This window comes from Nicotiana tomentosiformis, chromosome 1 (genome assembly GCF_000390325.3).
Source record: "Nicotiana tomentosiformis chromosome 1, ASM39032v3, whole genome shotgun sequence".
Classification (NCBI taxonomy): domain Eukaryota; kingdom Viridiplantae; phylum Streptophyta; class Magnoliopsida; order Solanales; family Solanaceae; genus Nicotiana; species Nicotiana tomentosiformis.
The window spans coordinates 27,366,036-27,381,402 of NC_090812.1; the positions used below are offsets into that span (position 1 = coordinate 27,366,036).

Genomic DNA, 15,367 nt, shown 5'->3' on the forward strand with positions numbered 1-15,367 from the left:
TGGCCCAGACCGTCCTCAGCCACAGAGATTAGGAGCTTTCTTGGTTTGGCGGGCTATTACCATCGTTTTGTGGAGGGTTTTTCATCTATTGCATTGCCCTTGACCAAATTGACCCAAAATGGTGCTCCATTCAGGTGGTCGGATTAGTGCTTTGACCACGACCCCAGTTCTAGTTCTGCCATCAGCTTCTGGTTCGTACATAGTGTATTGTGATGCCTCATGGATAGGTATTGGATGTATTCTGATGCAGGAGGAAAGAACGATTGCTTATGCTTCCTGCCAGTTGAAGACCCATGAGAAGAACTATCTTGTCCATGATCTTGACTTAGCAGCTATTGTTCACGCCTTGAAGATTTGGTGGCACTATCTTTACGGGGTTCATTGCGAGATTTTCACTGATTATCATAGTTTGCAGCATCTGTTCAAACAGAAGGATCTTAACTTGCGTCAGTGAAGGTGATTGGAGCTTCTCAAGGACTATGATATCACCATTATGTACCATCCCGGTAAGGCCAATGTAGTGGCCGATGCCTTGAGTCGCCGGGCGGAGAGTTTGGGGAGTTTAGTGTATCTTCCAGTAGCAGAGAGACCCTTGGCATTGGATGATCAGGACTTAGCTAGCCATCTTGTCAGATTGGATATTTCGGAGCCGAGTCGGGTATTGGCTTGTGTGTTCTCCAGTTCTTCTCTTTATGATCGTATCAGGGAGCGTCAGTATGATGACCCCCATCTGCTCGTCCTCTAGGACAAGGTTCGGCGAGGTGATGCTAGAGATGTGACTATTGGTGATGATGGCGTGTTAAGGATGCAGGGACAGATATGTGTGACCAATGTGGATGGGATTCGGGAGTTGATTCTTGAAGAGGCCCACAACTGGCGGTATTTCATTCATTCGGGTGCCACGAAGATGTACCAGGATTTGAGACAACAGTATTGGTGGAGGAGGATGAAGAAGGATATAGTTGGGTTTGTGGCTCGGTGTCTCAACTGTCAGGAAGTTAAGTATGAGCATCAGAGACCGGGTGGCTTGCTTTAGAGGTTAGAGATCCCAGAGTGGAAGTGGGAGCGGATCACCATGGATTTCTTAGTTGGGCTCCCACAGACTTCGAGGAAGTTCGGTGCTATTTGGGTGATTGTGGATCGGCTGACCAAGTCCATGCACTTCGTTCCAGTTGGTACTACTTACTCTTTGGAGTGGTTAGCTGAGATTTAGATTCGAGAGATTGTTCGCCTTCATGGTGTCCCAGTTTCCATCATTTCATATAGAGGCACACAAGTTACATCACAGTTTTGGAGGGCCGTGCAGTGAGAGTTGGGTACTCAGGTTGAGTTGCGCATAGCCTTTCACCCTCAGACGGACGGATAGTCCAAGCGCACTATCCAGATATTGAAGGACATGTTACGCGCTTGTGTCATTGGTTTTAGGGGTTCATGGGACTAGTTTTTGCCGCTCGCGGAGTTTGCATATAACAACAATTATCAGTCGAGCATTCAGATGGCTCCGTAGGAGGCTTTATATGGGAGGCGGTGTAGATCTCCGGTGGGATGGTTTTAGCCGGGTAAGGCTAGGCTCATTGGTACAGACTTGGTCCAGGATGCATTAGACAAGGTGAAATTGATTCAGGAGTGGCTTCGCACGGCGCAGTCTAGTCAGAAGAGCTATACTGACGGGAAGATCCGTGATGTGTCTTTCATGGTCGGGGAGAAAGTTCTGCTGAAGGTATCACCCATGTAGGGTGTTATGAGTTTTGGGAAGAGGGGCAAGTTAAGCCCTCGGTTCATTGGGCCTTTTGAGGTACTTCAGAGGATCAGGGAAGTGGCTTACAAACTTGCCTCTCCACCTATAGTGTCGATTGTGCATCCAGTATTTCATGTTTCTATGCTACGGAAGTACATCGGCGATCCATCCCATGTTTTGGATTACAGCACAGTTCAGTTGGATGGTGATATGACTTATGATGTGGAGCCGGTGGCCATTTTGGAGCGGCAGGTTCAGAAGTTGAGGTCAAAGATATAGCTTCAGTGAAGGTGCAGTGGAGAGGTCAGCCTGTGGAGGAGGCCACTTGGGAGACCGAGCGGGAGATGCGGAGCAGATATCCACACCTATTTGAGACTCCAGGTATGTTTCAAGACCCGTTCGAGGACGAACGTTTGCTTAAGAGGGGAAGGATGTAACGATTCGGCCGGTCATTTTGAGAGTTATAGCCCCGTTTCCCAAATTTCTGCTTCTTTTGTGTGTTACATATGTATTATGTCTTACCGGGTTGGTTCGAGTTCAGGTTAGGAGTGGTTTTGGAGTGAATTGAAACACTTAATCTTTTAATTGCATGCTTAAGTTGGAAAAGTCAACCGGACATTGACTTGTGGGAAAATGACCTCGGATTTGAATTTTTATGGTTCCACTAGCTCCGTTAGGAGATTTTGTACTTAGAAGCGCGCCTGGAATGTTATTTGGAGGTCCGTAGTAGAATTAGGCTTGCATTGGCGAAAGATAGAATTTTGGCGATTTTGGCCGGCAGTGGAAATTTTGATATCACGGTCGGATTGGATTTCTGAAAGTTGGAATAGGTTCGTGGTGTCATTTTTGACTTGTGTGTACAATTTGAGTTAATCGGACGTGGTTTGGTAGGTTTCGGTGTCGTTTGTGGAATTTGAAAGTTTAGAAGTTCTTTAGGCTTGAATCCGGGTGTAATTCTTGTTTTGATATTATCCTGAGTGATTCGAAGTTTCAACTGAGTTTAGGGATTTTTTCGCAGAAGCGGGGCTTTGCCCGCAGATGCGGAAATGGAGCCGCAGGTGCGATAAGTCTGGGCAGAACCTATAAATAGAAAACTTCGAGATTTTTCACCATTTTCATCATTTTTGAGCTCGAATTTGGGGATTTCGAGAGAGATTTCGGAGTAATCACTGAGGTAAGTTCCTTTTGCCATTTATCTTCAATAATGGTATTTCCCCACTGATTTCGCACCTAGTTGGTGAGTGTTTGAGGTGAGATTTGGGAGATTAGGACTTAGGAATTCGAGAGTGAATTTTGGGGTTTTGGAGGGGCAATTGAGGTCGGATTTTGATAAATTTGGTATGGTTAGACTCGTGTGTGAATGGGATTTCGTGTTTTGTGACTTTCGTCGGATTTCGAGATGTGGGCCTGGGGGGGGGGGGTGGTGAGCCGATTTCGAACTTTGGACTATATGTTAGTAGTTTTCTTGTGGAATTGATCCTTTTCGCCAATATTGATTATCTCGTACTGTTTGTGGCTAGATTCGGGGCATTTGGAGGCCTATTTGAGAGGCAAGGGCATTTCAGAGTAGGATTTCTACGCGGTTGAGGTAAGTAAAAGTCTTAAATATGGTTTAAGGGTATGAAACCCCGAGAATTTGTATGATGTGAATATTTAGAGGTGACGCACATGCTAGGTGACGGGCGTGTGAATGTGCACCGTGAGGGATTGTGACTTGGTCCGTCTCATGAGACTGTAAAGTCGAATAGCCATTGTTATTACTTGGTTTTCCTTGTCTTTGAGCAATTGACTGCCTTTCATGTTAGAAACCATGCTTAGGCCATATGATATCAATGTTGGGACTCGCATTGGTCGAATACTTGTTGAATTGACTGTTAATTGCTATCTTGTACTCAGTCACAGTATATATATATATATATATATATATATATATATATATATATATATATATATATATATATATATATATATATATATTATTGGATCGGGTTGCACGCCGCAACAATATTGGATCGGGCTGCGCGCCGCAGCAATATAGCGCTTAGGCTGAAGGAGCCCCTTCGGAGTCTGTACACCCCCAGTGCGCGCAGGTCCTATTGAGAGTGTATATTGAGGGCTGAGAGTCGAGAGTATGAGCTGTTGAGATGAGTTGAGCGACTGTTACCTTGAGAGGCTGTACTTGCTTTTATTTATTATTGCACTTAGTTGTTATCTGTTGTTGTTGTGAAATTTCTGGAATATTCATATCTGTTTTACTTGAGCTCGAACTGATTTGACTTATACCACCGGACTTGAAAGAATGTTTACTCTTTATTGAATTTTTTTGAAATGATCTGTATTTTTTATAGTTCGTCACTGCTTCTCAATTCCTTATTTAATTTTATTACTTGCTAAGTTAGTTGTACTCATGCTACACCCTGCATTTCATGTGCATATCATGGTGTGTACGGTTCTGGCGGTCGCTGAGTTTCGTGCGTGGGCTGATTATCGGAGACTTACGAGGTAGCTGCCGGCGTCCGTAGTCCTTGTTTCTCCTTTCTTATTATCTTTTCTCTTTTGTATTGGAATTTGGCACAGACTGTAGTAGACTCTGCTTTCTAGATTGGTTGTTAGATGCTCATTATTTAGTGACACCCCGATGTCGGGCTATCATTCCGCACTTGTGTTTTGGATTTTTACCCCGTTATTATGTAAACCTTCAGTTGGTTTAATTGCTTTAGTTCACTTTTGTTATATATTGAAAGCATATTGATAATGTCGGCTTGCCTAGTTCCACGATAGGCACCATCACGACTGGTTAGGTATTTGGGTCGTGACAGTCACGATCTCGGCAACCTAACTTCGCATCATATCATGATATTACACGAAGTTGAGCCTTGATCTATCATGTTTTAGTCTTGATTAGTCATATGAAGGGCAAGCTCAGTTTTTACCATATACAAATAGTCCCCTCATTTCTTGGAAATAAGATGGCGAGACACGATATGAATTTTCGAACTCCGATTTGATGGGTAATAACGTCAGCGACGAGCCCGATTATGACATATGCGATAAAACATCCCATCAGTCCAGTTACCAAGGCATTAAATACCTGTCAGTTTTTGGTCGGCCATTACCGGTTCCGAACCGTCGCCTACCACCTATAAGAGCCCAATCATTTCGCATTCAAACTTTACACTCAAAGCTTCTTCTCTATTCTTGCATCTTCTTCAGAAAAAATTCCTTTGCTTCATAATTTTTAGACCCAAATTTCTAGAACTCCAATTAAACCGCATATCATCCTAATTCTCTCTTTTCTTGTTCATCAAAGGCGAAAACCTCAAAAATAGTACCGCAAAAGGAAACCGCTTCTTCGTCGCGACCTGTCGGTGGTGAGAATGCGACAGAGCCCCCCTGAGGAATTCATTCCGGTAGGATGCTCTACCGTCATCGATTTTAAGGTCAAAAAAACCTCCTCAGTACTAGGTCGATGTGAGCCGATCTCGAGGTGCATGTGTTCAATCACCGAGAAAATCCTCGACAAAGTAAAAAAGGAATGCAACTGGGGCGAAAAGCATGTGGTAATCCCATCGCCTGAATAATTGATTACTACTTACGTGGAGGGGTTCTTAAATGTTTACACTTACCCCTTCATGTTGGGTCCCTTATACCCTGTCATCGTTGCCTTCTACAAGAGATACGACGTAACCCTTGGCCAGATCCACCCTTATTTTTGGAGAATAGTGATTCTCCTCTGATTCTTCTCGAGCAAAATCGAGGGGTGTTCTTTCACCCTCGATCACCTTATGCGCCTTTACAGTCCCCGACTATATCTAGGTGGGCTAATCAAGCTTGCTCGCCGAGCCACCAAAGCCCCATTCTCGAGCATAGACAAGACCCGCAACCGAGGTTGGATGAGCCGCTTTGTTCGAATCAGGACTTCAGACCTGATCCCTGCTGAAGACATGCCATTTCCTGAGAAATGGAATATGAATCGTGAGTAGTATTCCCCTTAAACGTTCAATTTTGTGGCTCTGCTTTCCATTTTCTTTATCTACTTTTTCTATGTTGTTATAGCTGTGGTTTAGATGCCGGAACCGATCCCAGAACTTAAGTAATGGATTGAAGGTCTGGTGTTGCAGAGACCATACTCCGAGCGTGCTTGGGTGGAATTATCAAAGGGCCAATGAGAGGCACACAGTCATGGTAAGTTCTTAGAACGATTATCGTTTGATCCTTTTCTCTGGCTTAATCCCCCTTTTGTAGGCCTCGAGAAGGACGTTGCCATGAGGCCCCCGTCTGGTGATGAAGAAGTCCCTGATCTAAAGAAGGCCAAAGATAAGAAAATAAAAGAGGCTCTGAGTTCCCCGGTCTCGGAAAAGATAAAACCGGTGAGGAAGTCTCGCAAGCCCAAGTGAGGCTCCAGTGTTATGCCTTCAGACTTGATCCAGCGATTAAGGGATTAGCCCGAAGAAGGAGAAGAGGAAGTAGCCTGTGTGCGGGCTAATGTTTTGATACAAAAATCCTCCGAATCGACGAAGGTTGTTGAGGGAACTCTGGCGATATTTCCTGAACCAAAAGAAGTTGAGACAACTTCGTCCCGAGCCGAGATGATAGAAGGAGAGACCGGGGGCAAGGCTTCTCGGGTAGTGGCAGATATCTCGATGGACGAGCTCATGATGGTCGATATTTTCAAATCACCTCAGATTTCGAATGCTATAATCCGTCATGCCAACATGTTGGAAAGTCGATCTTACGAGGGTATTTAAGAGATGACCGATCTCCATGGTATTTTGGATGGGCTCGCGTTTCCTATCTCGGAGGATATTACTGGGTTCAGTAGATTACCAGTACCGAGGAAAATATCATGGTCGGGCACTGTCGGGTCTTCATCGAGCCCAAAACTGGTGGACCGATTCTCGGCCATGAGTGTTAATCCCGATCGTAGGCGAAAGATAGTGCTTTTCATACCGGAGGATGCCCGAGTTTTCTCTCCCCCCATGAGGATTTCAAGTTATCTTAGATCCTTGGTGACCGAGGAGGATTAAGCCACGATGAACGCGGTAGGAGCCACATGCCTTTTCAATGAGGCCCAACATGCTCTGAATCGGGTAATTTCGAGGGTACCTCTATTGTTTCTTTTATACTTAGAGTTGTATATAATTCTAACATCTTCTTCCTGGTTTGCAGGCTTTGGTGTTGCATCATGAGGCATTCCTCCGAATCTGGGAGGAGCATGAGGGCGAGGTTCGGAACCTTACCGAGAAGAGCGACACCTACAAGCTTCTTAGTGAGGAGCTTCAGACATATTTGGTAAAGGCTCGGGACGAGCATACCAAGATGGTTGAGTAGGTATTTTGACTGCTTCATGATAGTGAATATGGATTGGAGATAACTACTAATGATCCAATCTTGCAGGTCCGACATAGGCTTGAACAAATCAAATGTCTGCAAACACAAGTGAATGCAATAGAGGCCGAGGCAGAAGATTTCAAAAAGAACATGGACATTCTAGCCTCGAAAAAGAAGATCTTCCAAGCTCAATTGGAGTCGGCCGAGGCCCAGCTGCAAGCTGCAAAAGAGAAGGCCTCGGTGCAGGTCGAGAAGATCAAAGAGCTTCAGTGTCGGTTGGATTTGACCATTTCTAATAAGGCAAGCTTGGCCGATGAACTCGAAGTGGCCAAATCCGAGGTGGCCGTAGCTAGATCTGAGGTGTCCGTGGCCAATAAAAAAGAGCTGACGCTAAAGTGGCCCAATTTAGAGTTGATGTCAAAGTCAACCAGGCTAAGGCCAAGGGCATGGTCGAACATGCGATATGGCAGGCTCAAAGGGAAGCCCTCAAAGAAGTTCAGGCCCAGGGCATCGATATCATAGCTGAGATCGAGGAGGCCAGAGTAGAGGAAGCTAGGGCCCGGAAGTTGGCCTTCCCTGAGGAAGACTCCGAGAATTCAGGTGAATATGAAGACGGAGAAGATCCCGAGGATGGAGATGCGACCTCTGATGAAGACCAAGCCTCTTAGGACTTTTTGTTTTTTCTTTTGTAGCTTGCCCTTCGAGGCCGTTTTTTGGCCGTTGTAAATTTAGGCTGATTTGGCCTTTGTAAAAAACTATTGTATATAAATATAAGGCTTTTCTTTCCCTTTCGACTATCATATTTTTCCTTTGCTTTATTTGTATATACAAAGGTTGAAAATGCCTTAGCATGAAACAATAAGATTGTGTTCGAGGGTTCGAACAAACCTTGCCTTTATTGCCTTTCTCGGTTAAGGCGTTATTGGGGTTCAATGTTATCAAAGTTTTTTCCAAAAAACATCTTAAGTTCGAGATTTTTTCGAGGGTAGCATTTAGAACCGGTTGTGAAAGAATTTTTATTTTTCGAAGGCCTATTTTTGTTACGGATTTCGGACGTCTTCGAGCCGTGTTAAATTGGTCGTAGACTTTTTGTTCAGGAATTGCCCATTGGGTTTATCTTCCCGTTTTATCTGGGCTTGCCTGAGATAATAGTTCTCGAGTGGGGTGGCCGTGACTTTTAGAAATTGGGGCGTTGCCTATTAGGTCTTTTGCTCCCGAGGCCCGATGACGGGATGTTTGAGTCGGATGGCAGTCCCCGAGTGAGGGAGAGATTGTCCGTATTCTGGTTAAATATTGCCCTTGGGCTTGTGTTTGTATACGGGCACAGAAGTACGAAGCTCTTTTGTAAAAAGAGAAGAAAAAAAAGTTTTTCTAAGCATAAGATGTTTGTAAGGAACATACTTCTCATTATTCTCGATCGAAACAGGGTTCGAGCAATCTATACGGGCACAATTCGATTTGACCATTTGACCCTTACAATAAATCCTATCTATTGAGATCCCCCCTTTATGAAGTAGTTTCCTTTCTAGAGTTGATATTCGTAGAATACGCATAACCGAGGGTAGCCCCCCCCAGTATTCGAGGTTGATTACTAAGGAACCTCAGATAATGTCGAATGGATCTCCAATTCCAATTTGTAATTTGGCTTGATTATAAGTTAGCACGATTCGTTGTAGTATCTTTCGATCCGTTGCTTTTGGGCAGCTAGAAGGATGAGGGCTGTTTCGCGCCTTTCATCCAATAGTTCTAGGCTTGCATCCATGGCCTTGTCATTTGATTCCTTTGTTGCGTATCAAGACCGAACACTTGGCTCTCCGACTTCGACCGATATTAGAGCTTCGGCGCCATAAACTAATGAATATAGGGTAGCCCGGCACTGGACTTTGAGGTTGTGCGGTATGCCCAGAGAATTTCGGGTTTCCTTTGGCATCAGCTAGCCTCTTCTTAAGATTTAGGATGATGGTTTTGTTGGTCGATTCGGCTTGCCCGTTCCCGTTGGGATGATAAGGTGTTGATAGGATTCTTTTGATCTTGTGATCTTTGAGAAATCTGGTTACTTTGCTGCCGATAAACTGTTTCCCGTTATCACACACAAATGAAGTAGATGACTTCCTTCTCCCTAACTTTCTCGAAGGCCTGTGCTTCAACTCATTTAGAAAAATAGTCAGTCATAAATAAAATAAATTGAGCTTTACCTGATTCCCGTGGAAGAGGGCCAACGATGTCCATTCCCCACTTCATAAATGGCCATGGTTACAAGACCGAATGGAGCGGTTCTCCGGGTTGGTGAATCATTGGTGCATGCCTTTGGAATTTGTCACATTTTCGAACAAGCTCTTTTGCGTGTTTTTCCATGTCGATCCAGTAATAACCGGCTCTGATTACCTTCTGAACCAAGGATTCAGCAACGGAGTGATTCCCGCAAGTGCCCTCATGAATTTCCCTCAGAACATACTCGGTGTCTCCCGATCCTAGACATATCGCTAAAGGACCATCAAACGCTCTTCTGAACAAGGTTCCATCTTCGAACAAGATGAATCGTGCTGCCTTTGTGCGCAGGGCCCTCGATTCTTTCGGATCTGAGGGAAACTCTCCGGTTTTCAAATACCCTATGTATTTATTTCTCTAATCCCAAGTCAAGCTTATGGAATTTATCTCGGCATGGCCTTCTTCGATTACTGACCTCATGAGTTGCACGACGGTCCTCGAATCGAGCTCGTTGTCCTCGATCGATGACCCTAAGTTTGCGAGGGCATCGACCTCACTATTTTGACCTCGAGGCACATGTTGCAAAGTCCATTCCTTAAATTGGTGCAAAGTTACCTGTAACTTATCTAGGTATCTTTGCATTCGTTCTTCCCTGACTTCGAAGGTTCCGTTAACCTGATTCACCACGAGGAAGGAGTCGTATTTGGCTTCGATCACCTCTACTCCCAAGCCTTTTGCTAGTTCGAGACCTGCAATCATGTCCTCATAATCGGCCTCATTGTTAGTTAATTTTACAGTTCTAATAGATTGTCTAATCGCGTTGCTTGTGGATGGTTTTAGTACGATGCCGAACCCTGAACCTTTTGTGTTCGAGGCACCGTCTATAAAGAGGGTCCAGATTCCTGAAGACTTACCCGAATTTATCAACAGTTCTCTTTCGACCTCGAGAACTAGGGCCGGCGTGAAATCAACTATGAAATCTGTCAAAATTTGAGACTTAATTGCTGTTCGGGGTTGATATTCGATATCATACCCGCTGATTTCTATGGCCCATTTGGCCAACCATCCCGAAAGCTCGGGTTTATGCAAAATATTTTGAAGTGGATAAGTTGTTACAACACATATGGGGTGATATTAAAAGTATGGTTTTAGTATCCTAGAGGCGCTTATTAAAGCGAGCGCCAATTTTTCTAGGTGGGGATATCTAGTTTCGGCCTCACCTAATGTCCGGCTGACATAATAAATGGAAAATTGCGTACCTCGTTCTTGTCGGACTAGGACTCCACTTACCGCTACCTCTGATACTGCCAAATATAAGTAAAGTTGTTCGTTTTCCCTTTGCGTGCGAAGAATCGATGGGCTCGATAAGTACCGTTTAAGCTCTTCCAAGGCCTGTTGGCATTCCGAGGTCCATGTGAAATTATTTTTCTTTTTTAGCAACGAGAAAAATCGGTGGCCTTTATCAGAGGACCTCAAGATGAATATCCCAGGGCGGCCATGCGACCAGTTAACTTCTGCATGGCCTTTACGCTGTCTACCACTGTGATGCCATCAATAACTTTGATTTTGTCGGGATTAATCTCAATTCCTAGGTTAGATACCATGAACCCGAGAAATTTGCCTGACCTGACCCCGAATGCGTATTTTTTCGGGTTCAGCTTCATGTTGTATTTCTTCAATATACTGAGAGTTTCCTACAAGTGCTTTAAATGGTCCTCTACTCGCAGGGACTTAACTAGCATGTCGTCATTGTAAACTTCCATAGATTTCCCTATTTGTTCTTCGAAGATCCGATTTACTAGGCGTTGATAAGTGGCACCGAAACTTTTTAATCCAAATGGCATTACATTGTAACATTAGGTACCATATTTAGTGATGAACGGAGTCTTTTCCAGATCATCTGGGTTTATTCGTATTTGGTTGTACCCGGAATAGGCATAAAGAAAACTGAGGATTTCGGCCGTGGCATCGATCATGCGATCGATATTAGGCAAAGGAAAAGAATCCTTAGGGCTGCTTTATTTAGATCCTTGTAATCTACATACATTCTAAGTTTGTTTCCTTTTTTAGGGACTACTACTACGTTTGCTAACCATTCAGGGTATTTTATATTTCGGATCGACCCTATTTTAAGAACCTTGGTTACCTCGTCTTTGACAAAAGCATGTTTGACCTCAGACTGGGGTCTTCTTTTTTGCTTCACCGGATGGAACTTCGGGCTCAAGCTTAGTTTATGGGTGGTGATTTCTGGTGGGATCCCTGTCATATCAAGATGGGACCACGCAAAACAATCCTTGTTAGCTGTAAGAAATTGAATAAGCTTTTTTTTGAGCTCGGGATTTAACCCCGTGCGCAGGTATACCTTTCGTTCGGGCAGATGTTCGATTAGTATGATTTGCTCTAGCTCTTCGACCTTTGATTTAGTAGCGTCAGAACCATCGGGGAATATAAAGGATCGAGGGATCCCATAATCATCATCTTCGTCAGTCCCCTACTTCCCTAGCTGGGTCGAGGCCGATGTTTGTGACTGCTATTTGGCCTCCTACTTACCATTCGATTTTGACCCCATTATCGAGGAGGATGTTGATATCGAAATTACTTCGTCAACGACAAACATTTCTTTTGCAGCGGGTTGCTCCCCATAGACCATTTTGATTCCCTAGGGTGTTGGGAGTTTCTGGACCTGGTGAAGAGTCGAGGGCACTGCTCTCATGTTGTGGATCCATGGTCTCCCAAACAGGGCATTATACCTCATGTCGCCCTCGATCACATGGAACTTCGTCTCTTGGATGGCCCCGACCATGTTTACTGGCAAAGTTATCTCGCCCTTAGTAGTTTCACATGCCATGTTGAATCCATTTAGCACTAGGGCCGCGAGCACAACCTGGTCCTGTAGACCGAGTTGCTCTACGACCCTCGATCGAATGATATTGGCCAAACTACCTGGATCAATTAACACATGCTTAAATTGAGTCTTATTTATGAGTACAGATATTACCAGTGTATCATTATGTGGCTGCATGATTCCTTCTACGTCTTCGTCATTGAAGGATAAGGTTCCTTTTGGTATGTAATCCGAATCCCGAGGTCATTTCTCCCTTATGATTGACACCTTAGTGCGTTTTAACACTGGCCCTTGGGTAGTATCGATCTCTCTAATAATTATGTGAATAATGTGTTGTAGTTCTTCTTGATCATTTTGTCTGTTGAACTCTCTGTTTTTGAAGTGATTCTTGGCCCGATCACTTAAGAACTTCCGAAGGTGCCCTTTATTGAATAATCGGGTTACTTATTCTCTCAACTGCCTGCAATCTTCCATTCTGTGGCCATGGGTGCCATGATACTTGCATACTTGATTAGGATTTCTCTGGGCTGGATCGGTCTGCAGAGGTCGAGGCCATTTAGTATCTTTGATGCGTCCGATAGCCGATACGATGGAGGATGCATCAATATTGAAGTTATACTCTAACAGTCATGGTGCTTCCTTAGGTCCGGTATGCCTGTCAAAACCTTTCTTGCTCATCAGCCCTCGAGAGTCTTGGCCTCGATCACTTCTCCTGTATTCTTGTACGGAGTTGTGCCCAGGGTCATTGCCCCTATGATCTCTATGATACGACTGGCATCGATCCATGTTCAACCTTGGTTCTCGATCGACGTCCCTTTTGATAGTGGATCCCTTTTACTTGAACAGGATCTGTTCTATAGGCTCGTACCACTGTATCATTGAGTTCAAAGGAGATAGGAAACCAAGTCTGGTAGATGAATTCTGGGCATTAGACCAGAGCGTGATTAACAACCCTTGTGTCCTTCGGGCAATGGAGCACGATCTCAGCCCTAACCATGGGTGCCGAGATGGTTAATAGTTGTCTGACAGACTCTTCAATCTTTGATTGATATCAATTATGTATATCGGCCCGGCAACAACCGGGTACTCAATCAAGTTCTGCTTCAATTGTTGTGAAGCCACTAAGCTCCGTTCTCTTAGTCCTTGGGTGAAAGCTTGAACGACCCAATCGTCGGTGACCGGTGGTAGATCCATTCGTTCCATTTGGAAACGAGATACAAACTTTCTGAGCATCTCGTTATCTTTCTCCTTTACCTTAAAAAGGCCCGACTTCCTTGTCTCGACCTTTATGGCTCTAGCATGTGCTTTTACAAAAGAATCTGCAAGCATGGCAAAAGAATCGATAGAGTTAGGTGGTAAATTATGATACTATATCATTGCTCCCTTTGACAGGGTTTCCCCGAATATCTTTAGTAACACAGATTCGATCTCGCCGTCCTCTAGACCATTCTCTTTAATGGCACATATGGAAGAGGTGACATGCTCGTTGGGTTCGGCCATTCCATTATACTTAGAAATCTCGGGCATGCAATACTTCTTGGGGATCTGTTTGGGAGCCACGCTCGGGGGGAAAGGATTTTGTACGAATATTTTGGAATATAAACCCTTCAATATTGGTGGTACCCCCGGGATCTAATCCTTCAAAATGTTCATACTCGAGACTGTACGTCACATCAAAACGAAAATCAAGCACCCAGTGGCCCTTTTTTGTCACGACCCAAAACCTAACCCGTCGTGATTGCGCCTATCGTGATACTAGGCAAGCCGACCTTTCCAAAACACTTTCAAAATTTAATAGAAAGGAATTAAGACATTTAAAATAACCGGAGTCTTTCATAAAAATAGGGGTAAAACCCAAATAAAACATAAGTGCGGAAAAATAGCCCGACATCGGGGTGTCACTGAATCATGAGCATCTAGATATCCAGTCTAATACAAATAGTGTCTGAGTATCAATGCTGAAAATAAAGAAAACATAGAAGGAGAGACAAGGTCTGCGGACGCCGGCAACTACCTCGTAGTCTAAGGTACTCGATCGCGCACGAACTCAATGACCACCATGATAAAACACACCTGGATCTGCACATGAAGTGCATGGTGTAGCATGAGTACAACCAACTCAGCAAGTAATAGAAATAAATAAAGAACCGAGAAGGTAGTGACGAGCTATACAAATGCAGATCATTTTTAATAATTCCAGCAAAGAATAGACATGCTTTCAAATCCGGTAATTCAAGTAAAATCAATTTATACAGTTACAGTGCAAGTAATCCGAATATAGGATCTTTTAGAAATTTCACAACAATGATAGATAGCAACTAAGTGCATCAATAAATGATAAACAAGTACAACCACTTATGGCAACATACACTCAACTCGTCACAATGACTCAATCACTCGGTTCTCAGCCCTCAGTACTCACACTCAATAGGTACATGCTCTCACTGGGAGTGTGCAGACTCCGGAGGGGCTCCTTTTAGCCCAAGCTCTATATCGCTATGGCATATAGCCCGACCTAATCATATAAGTATCCATAAGGCTCGTTGCGGCATGCAACCCGATCCACAATCCATAAATAGCCATAAGACTCGTTGCGGCGTGCAACCCGATCCATATACCCTCACATGGCTCACAGCTCGACACTCAGGCCCTACCTCACTCGCTGACCTCTCCAGCCCCTCGGGCTCACAGAATATCACAATAATCAGCCCAAATAGAGAATACAACAAGTATCAACAAGAAATGAGAGGGAACTGAGATATAAGACACAAGTAAGACTTTGACCGAGTACAAGACGGAAATTAGCAGCCAATCCAATAAGTACTGGACCGCTATGGGTCCCAACGATGATAACATATGGCCTAAGCATGGTTTCTAACATGAATGGCAGTCAAATTTCTTGAAGACAGAGGGAACATGAAATTAACAATGAGCTATTCGAGTTTACAGTCTCGCGGGACGGACCAAGTCACAATCCCCCATGGTGCACGCCTACATGCCCATCACCTAGCATGTGCATCATCTCCAAAACAATCACATCATACCAAAATCCGGGGTTTCATATCCTCAAGACCAGATTTAAAACTGTTACTTACCTCAAACCGAGAAAATCTCTACTCCGAAATGCCTTTGCCTCTCAAATCAGTCTCCAAACGTCCCGAATCTAGCCACAAGTATAACGATACAATAAATATAGTCTAAAGGAATCAATTCCACAAGAAAAGTACTAAATTATAGCCAAAAAT

General features: G+C 44.1%; 1 pseudogene; it reads left to right on the forward strand.

Moving 5' to 3' along the window:
* Positions 1 to 12,950: 12,950 nt before the first annotated feature.
* LOC117277225 (small nucleolar RNA U3) lies at positions 12,951 to 13,154 on the forward strand (annotated as a pseudogene).
* The last annotated feature ends 2,213 nt before the right edge of the window (positions 13,155 to 15,367 follow it).